Genomic DNA, 8,831 nt, shown 5'->3' on the forward strand with positions numbered 1-8,831 from the left:
TGCTGAAGATAGTGTACGCGATGCGTACGCCACCGGATGGCATTCACCGTTAGGCTGCACATGAGAGATGACAGCTCCTATACCGTATGCCGATGCATCACACGACAACTGCAGCAGTGCACTGGGGTCGTAGTGCGTAAGAACCGGTGGTTGCGAAAGCAGCGTCTTGATGTCCAAGACAGCTGCTTCGCACTCGTCATTCCAGGCCCAGGGGACATCGAGCCGTAGCAATCTGTTGAGAGGAAAAACAACGCTTGATAGGTTGGGAACAAACTTGCCGTAGTAGTTTATCAAGCCCAACAATGAACGCAACTGTTGCTTATCCGTAGGACGAGGAGCCTTTGCAATAGCTTGTCAGTAGCGGGTTCTACTCCGTGCCTGCTAATGACATGGCCCAAGTACTGCAGCTTGTCTTTGAAAAATTCGCACTTTTTCTTCTTTATTCTGATGCCTTTCTCTGACAACCGTTTCAGTACCGCCTCCAAATTCCTCAGATGCTCCTCTTCCGTCCTACCGGTGACCATTATGTCATCGATGTAGCAAGCAACTCCGTCAAGACCCTTCAGGACGTTGTCCATGATCTTCTGAAAGATCGCAGGTGCTGAGGCTATGCCGAAAGGCAAACGATTAAGCACATACAAGCCTTTGTGTGTATTGAAAGTCAGGTAGGCTTTCGACTCTTCGTCCATCTCTACTTGCTGATAAGCCCTATTCAGATCGATTTTCGAGAACTTTTGACCTCCTGCCAACGCTGACAAAAGTTCATCCAACTTTGGAAGCGGGTAAGTCTCCTCATCTAAAATCGGGTTCGGCGTGAGTTTGTAATCGCCACAAATTCTAACTGACCCATCGCGCTGCACTACCGGAACAATTGGCGTAGCGTACTTGCTACTCGCGACGCGAGAAATGATTCTCAACTTCTCGAGCTTTTGTAGTTCAGCCTCTAGCCCTTCCACAAGAGCGAAAGGTACGCTCCGTGCCTTCAGAAAACAGGGCACTTGGCCATCCTTGAACCGGAGGCTTGCCTGCTCTCCCTGTATGGTTCCTAGCTCGTCCTTGAACAGATCTTCGGTTTTTCGTAGCAGAGTTTCTAATGCTGCCGGCGGACTGCCTGACGTAGCGGACACCTTGCAAAGGCGTTGGAAGCCTGCCCAATCCAGCCTGATATGCTGTAGCCAGTTGCGACCTAAAAGTGGTGTCCCGTTTTGCGGTAGAATGTACAGCGGCAGTAAAGCCTCTTGGTTGTTGTGGCGCACGAGCACGTCTATTACACCAACAGGTTTTACAGTTTCCCCTGTGTACGTCTTCAGTTGCATCTTGGTTTGCTGCAAACGAATATCGGGAAAGTACACTTTGGCCTGACGATGCGACATGACCGATATTGCTGCTCCAGCGTCAAGCTCCATTTGTAAGGTAGTTCCTTCCACATTAACGTCTACAATTATGGGAGGTGTTCGAGACATGCCGAAACTGTTCAGCTCCGTTAGGTCGGGCTGGGCGTTGCACTCAAGAGCGCGCATGCACTGCTTCCGTCCTTTCGATTCTGTCCTTTTGCACATCTTGCGTACGTGTCCTCGGCGGTTACATTCGAAGCAAGTAGCTCTTCAGTGCGGACATGCTTGTGCGTCATACTAGACAGAACCACAACGATAGCATGAAGGGGCCTTTTCGCGACGGCTAGCGTGCCTGTTCTTTTCCTTTCCACCATGCATTCGGTGAACTTGTTCAGCACTGTCTGATAAGTCATGAGCTGTCGCTGCATTGTTCATTGTAGCTTCCGGGGCCAATGCGCGGTCAACTGCCTTCTGAAACGTTAAATGCTTGTCTTCGACGAACAGCTGTCTTTGAATGTTGTCACAAAATTCGGCGCATTTTAAAAACAAAGAAAAACCGCCGCGCGCACGGCGTCTCGCTGGCCCGAGCCCAACGGGAGAGAGGGAAAGCCCCCGCCGAGCGCGTGCCTCTCTCTCCACCACCTCGGCGTGCGCCGAAGGAATGAGTCATCCACGCCGATTGCTCTAGAACATCCGAGTTGCTTCTATGGCTGATGGGGGAAGAGGGGGAAGCCTTGCGTGCGCTAAGACATGCCCCCTCCTCTGCACTCGGACGTCGGCCATCGTCGGCTACGCCGCCACGACGGCGCCACGCTAGAACACGCTGGAACCTTCGCGAAACGACTCCTGACTTTAACCAATGAGGACGCGCGGCCGGCGAGAGAAAGGAAGGCAAACTACACGGGAGATACTGCGTGTATGTGCGCGCCTACTTTGGCGCGTACAACAAACAGACGGGAGAGCGAGCCTATAGACCAGATTTTTTTACCCTCGCACGCAGGCTGCGGGCGCGCTCCTACTCTCGACACCAGTCGCCATCTGTCGGCGCGCGCGGCCCGGGGGACTGCGGGTCGCGGCGGCGCCGCGTGTAGAACGCATGTTTATGTGTTCGCTTCGGTCGTTGTTGTGCTCCATCAGCTAACGTATGAGGGTGTGTGCTGTGCGTAACTACTCACATTTTCACTCTTCCAGACAGTACTTCCGTTATCTTGTGCGCAGTTACTCGTTAACGTGATATTCGAGGGTAGCCGACCAGGTAGTGTACGGACTGGAAACCGGCACTTCTAAGCAGATTTCTGCGCTGTCATGTCGTTTGTTGTCGCCTTTTACGTGCGATATCTTCTATGATACTTTTATGCATCAGATTGTAGATCTATTGATTTGGCTCAGTGGAGTAGTAACTGGATAGGCGAGCTGCAGACTGAAGGTTGTCCCGACGGAGCGCGTGTTTTCGATCACCAGTACGTGTTCGACATCCTTGCGCTGAGCTTGCTCTTGTTCCCATTAAACACATTTCATGCACAGGATTTTAAGCACGACCGCTACCGATTTCAGCTGCTTTTTCCGCACTCATGTCAGAGGGATCTGGGGGGTAAACGTTTATATATAGTATCATTCTGCTGTTGGTATACCTACACTAGTTTGGTTTGGTTTATTAATGTTTTACGTCCCAAAGCGACTCAGGCTATGAGGGACGCCGTAGTGAAGGGCTCCGGAAATTTCGACCACCTGGGGTTCTTTAACGTGCACTGACATCGCACAGTACACGGGCCTCTAGAGTTTCGCCTCCATCGAAATTCGGCCGCCGCGGCCGGGATCGAACCCGCGTCTTTTGGGCCAGAGCCGAGAGCCGTAACCACTGAGCCACCGCTGCGGTGCGGTATCTACCTTGTTCACAGGAAAATACTATGCGCGATTTCATTACATTTTCCACACTTAGCCAAAGGGCTACGCAACGCTCTCACACGCGGCGAGAGCTCCTGAATAAAATAACGCGACTTCGGACCTCAGAATTAGTGAAAGCTGGATTAGCTGCTCATATCTATTCAAGCTTTGATAAATTAAGCGAAAGGAAAGTACGTTTTGATGCACCAGGTTGCATAAACCATGACAAAATTTGTTTTCTGTTGGCGCTGCGACTCAGTTGAGCTCACAGCGGTAATTTGTTGATAAACTGGCGCGGCGACAAGAAAGCCCTGTTTGTGGAGGGGGGGCTTTATGGCCGGCCGGCAGGAAGGAATAAGAGTGCATGGGAATTGGAACTGCATGCTAGCCGCACACCTAATGCTTGATATTGAACAAAAAGTTTCTTTGCGGTGGAGCACTAAGACGGAATTCGATATAAGCACGAGCGCGTTCTAAGCGCCCGCCGGCACAATTAACTTGAATGTCAAACTAAATGTCATTAAAACGCGTCAATGTTATCGCTTTGATAACGTAAATACTTCCTGCAACACAGCCACGCAGCGGAAGTATGCTCGACAATGTTTTTTTAGCGCCCGAAGCGCGGCTATATGCAGGCGCGGCCGCGGAACTGCCGCAGCCCCGCAGTCCCCAAAGAAACGCCCGCACCGCGGCGCGCCAGTCGGTGCAAAATGGCCGCGCCCAGGAGAGGCTCAAAAATCTGGTCTATAAAAGAAGGCGTCGACCGCTGTCAATTAGTCCGGACCGCCGTTTAAGCTTCATCGAAGCGCGCCCGTTCGACTCCCGGGAAAACACCACTCGGCCAGCATCGGACCAACGAGGCCACGGTCGCCAGTCTGCGGGACGGCATCGTCGTGGAACTCTGGTCGTCGGACTGCCGCAGTGCCCGGTGAACAAATTGTGCTTTGTTTGTTTACCTCTCTCTCTTGTGTTAGTGCACTTTAGGTGCAATATTGCCTGTATATTGTATTCTCTGTCGAGTTTAACTTTGCACGAGTTGCATTGTGTTGCTAATCACTTTGTCTTTGTACTAGTGTTTGTGAAACCCTCTGTATCGTCTCAATTGCTGTATAAACTTTGTTTTGTTTTGTGAACCTCTGGCTCCGTCCCATTCTCTGGCTTGCGACCAGCGAAAGCTGGGCACCGAACGCCCAAAAACCTCTTGTCACTTGGTAGCTGGTCTCCGCTGAGCTTGCCACGCTGAGTCGAGGGCATCTCCTTCGAATCCGAGACTGCTACCCCCACACGCTCTAAGGGTGTCTGGGAGCTTCCCACGTAAAAGTGCGCGAAGTCTGGGTGACAAATGTCAATTCGCCGCATGCCACAAACAAACTTGTCACGAAGCGCATCGTCGAGAAAAGAACTGAAATCGCAGGATTGAGCCAGCCTGCGCATCTCTTCTACAAACTGGGCTATCGTTTGCATTTCACGCTGCGTTGCTCGATAAAACTTCGCTCTCTCGGCAATTACGGATGGCTTCGGAGACAGATGTGTGCTCAAAACTTCTCTTAACGCGCTTAGCGACTTCGAAGTAGGCGTATCGGGAGCAGTCAAGGACTTTAAAAGTTCGTAGGTTTTCGGACCGATGAGACTCACGAAAACGTCGACTTGAAGCTCGTCTGGGACCTTGTTCGCCCTCAGGTACGATGAAATTCGCTCGTCGTACGACGTCCAGTCACTGGGCGAGTCGTCGAAAGGCTCCATTTGTCCCAGCTGCAAGGCCATTTCACAGTATCAGTTCCGAAGTGAAGAATACAATACCAACTTAGCTCCAGGTTCCCGCTGTAGATGCGTTGATCCTCGTCGCCATTATGTGGTGCTCTTCCGTGCAAGCAAGAACCACGAAGTTGCAGCAAAGTGCGTCGACGGAATTTCTTTATTCCATCTAACAAAGTTACTGGCGAGCGCCAGCAGAGCTGGGCCGACGTCAATGACAAGCTAGGAAGAAGTGCGCGCTACAGCGCTCGGTGCCGCGGTATATAAGCCCTTATCAAAGGGGCGTGTCCCAGTAGCGCGCGTGTTGCTATCAGTAGGCGCGCAGCCACCACAAATGTAAGACGAAGTGTGGAGATAACCTCCGCATACTCAACCTACTCAACGCAGCGAAATGTTTAGCAGAAATATCGTGTCATTCTTCAGCAAAAATTCTTTAACTCTTCTTCAAGCTGATAAGGAGGGTGGTTTTGTCGTTTTGTCCGATGATAACTTCTCGAAAAAAGCAGATGAAGCGATTAAGAAGAATTTTACGCCTGTCCCTGTAAAGTGCACAAAAGTTAAAAACCGTGCAGTATCCATGTGCGAGTGTTTGGGCTTGTCCAGCCTTGCTAAAGAAATCAAGAAAACCAAAAATAACGCCCTGAATGTGTTCTTCTCGGTGAAAACACACAAGGTTGGTTTACCTTTCAGAACAATAGTTACGGAAAAGGGGTCGTGGCAGAAGCATATTAGTCTCTACTTGTTGAAGCGCTTGAGCAAGCTAGATTTACAAGACCCGTTTTTTACCAAGAATTCTGAAGATGTTTGTGATTTCCTGAAATCTCAGACTGGGATTGGGCGTGCCTTTTCAGTCGATGTTGTTGATTTATTTTATTCCGTGCCCCATGATGCCCTATTTACTTCTGTTCGGGACTGTATTGAAAGAAATGATCCTGTGTCCTTTCAGAACTCAGCTGGTATTTCTACTGATAATTTTTTAAGTATGTTAAAGTTTTATTTAGAGTCTACTTTTATTTCTTTTGACCAAGGCTTCTTTCTGCAGAAGGCCGGTATCTGCATTGGTTCGTGTGTCGCCCCGGTTTTATGCAACATTTTTCTGTCACAAATTGACGAAAAGCTTCTGCAGGTTTTTCCAACTAACCATGTTTTTAAAGTTTTTAGATATATTGACGATTTCATGATTGTTTTAACTAAGGACGGCAGCTCTAACTTCGCTGGTACAGTAAACAGTGTTTTATCCCTTTTTAGACAACACGGTAAAGGCTTGGATTTTACTTATGAACTGCCTGAAAACAATCTTTTACAGTTTTTAGATTTAAACATTGAGTTCTGTATGGATCAGGTGTGTTGGGCATATGCTCCACGTGCAAAAAAGGGGCTTCTGCCATTCGACTCTTCGCATTCAAAACTAGTTAAAAGAGGAATTGCTTCACTTTGCCTTGAGTCTGCTCTAGGGAAGTCATGTATTCACAAGATGCGACAGAGTTTTGATAATCAATTGGTGTCACCCACACTTCGCGCACTTTTACGCGTGAAGCTCCCAGACACCCTTAGAGCGTGTGGGGGTAGCGGTCTCGGACTCGAAGGAGATGCCCTCGACTCAGCGTGGCAAACTCAGCGGAGACCAGCCACCAAGTGACAAGAGGTTTTTGGGCGTTCGGTGCCCAGCTTTCGCTGGTCGCAAGCCAGAGATTGGGTCGGAGCCAAAGGTTCACAAACAAAACAAAGTTTATGCAGCAAAGATACGATACAGAGGATTTCACAATCACTAGTACAAGCACATACAAAGTGATTAACAAAACAATGCAACACGTGCAAAGTTAAACTCGGGAAAGAATGCAATACAAAGGCAAAATTGCACCTAAAGTGCACTAGCACAAGAGACAGAGGTAAACAACAAAACACAATTTGTTCACCGGGCACTGCGGCAGTCCGACGACCAGAGTTCGACGACGATGCCGTCCCGCAGATTGGCGACCGTTGCCTCGTGGTCCGATGCTGGCCGAGTGGTGTTTTCCCCGGGAGTCGAACGGGCGCGCTTCTCCGAAGCTTAAACGGCGGTCCGGACTGACTTGACAGCGGTAAACGTCCTTCTTTTATAGGCTCGCTCTCATGTCTGTTTGTTGTACGCGCCAAAGTAGGCGCGCACATACACGCAGTATCTCCCGTATAGTTTTCCTTCCTTTCTCTCGCCGGCCGCGCGTCCCCATTGGTCAGAGGTCGGGGGTCGCGTCTCGAAGTTTCGAGCGTATTCCGGCGTGGCGCCATCGTGGCGGCGTCGCCGACGTCCGAGTGCAGAGGAGGGGGACATGTCTAAGCGCACGCAAGGCTTCCCCCTCTTCCCCCCGTCAGCTGTAGAAGCAACTCGGATGTTCTAGAGAAATCTTCGGCGTGGATGACTCATCCCCTCGGCGCACGCCGTGGCGGTGAGCGGTGGTGGAGTGGAGAGAGAGCACACGCACACAGGCTAGGCGCTCCGCGGGGGTTTCCTCCTCTCCCGTTCGTCTCGTGCCGGCGAGACGCGTCCGCGCGGCGCTGTTTTTCTTTTTTTGCTTCAAAAATGCGCCGAACTTTGTGACACTGCCCCTTCCTTTAAGAATATTGTGTAACAATATTCACAAATCACAAAATTTGCGCGCACATGCATGCGCTCACAAAGTCAGTGGCGAATGCCAAAATACATACATCAATACCTTGATGCTTTCACATACATAACTCAGTACAATAGACAGGTTGCACTCCAAAACACGCCGCCCTTCAGCGGTACAATTCGCGCGCACATGCATGCGCTCACAAACTACATGTGAAAATACATACACCACTACCATGATGTTTTCACATACACAACACAGTGCAATGTTCACAATGGACATAAATACACGCCGCGATTGGGCAGTACATTAACACAAGGCTGCAAACATGGAGCACGCAAATACATGGTACACTTTCGCCTATACTTCCAAGTTTGGACTACACAGCGGGCTCGGAACAGGATTGTTTCGTTCAAGCTTCCGGCCGCACTTTTAATTCTCTTACGCACGCGACTCTGACTTTTCTTTCTGTCGCGAGCTCTGCTCCTCTTTCACCTTGTGTTGAGGCTTTTCTTCCTAACGCGGTTTTGGCTCCGCTTCCTACTCGTACTCCTGTCTGGTTTTGTGCCCAGACTTCGATCCCTTTTCCTGCGGCTAGCGCGTCTGTTGCGAACAAATTTAACGCCAGTTCGCTCGTGACGGCCCCGCTCCTCGTGTTCTCCTCGGCGCGCGCTCTTCTGGTTTCTTTTGCGCCTCCAGACGCTGTCGTTGCTGAACGCTGGGCTTGCTCGTCTCAGCTTCTTTTTCACTTTGCTGCGATGTTCGCGCAGCTCTCTTGCCTTCGGCTCGGCTGTCTTCAGGTTAGTGTTCTTCCGTTCCATTTTCTTCCTGAATTTTCTCCAGGGCTTCTGTTTTTCGGCTTCACCTGCTTTGGTGGTGTCCGACTCATTTCCTTTTGATTTCTTCCGAATTCTCCTTCGGGTCAAGCCCGGTTCACTGTGAATTGCATCATCCGAGTTGTTCTCTCTTGGAGAAGCCACTGGTTCAGGTCTCTTTTGTTCTTCGAGGACTGAACTTTCTTCTTCCAAGTCCTTTTTCTTTTTCTTCTTTCTGCCTACTATTCGAGCGCAATGCTCAGATCTCGGCTCGGGAGTCATTGGAGAATTATTCTCCTCACTGCTCAGTTCTCTTTCCTTAATTCTTTCCGTCAGTTGGTCACTTAGTGTGCAGCCGTAAAAAGGCTTTCCTTCTGCTGCACCCACTCCTTCCTCATAGGCGAAAATTTCCTCGCACTTTTCATAGGCACAAATTTTCCTGCCTTTCTCAT

Source organism: Amblyomma mixtum, chromosome 8 (assembly GCF_055824585.1).
Source record: "Amblyomma mixtum isolate Tamu chromosome 8, ASM5582458v1, whole genome shotgun sequence".
NCBI classification, from domain to species: domain Eukaryota; kingdom Metazoa; phylum Arthropoda; class Arachnida; order Ixodida; family Ixodidae; genus Amblyomma; species Amblyomma mixtum.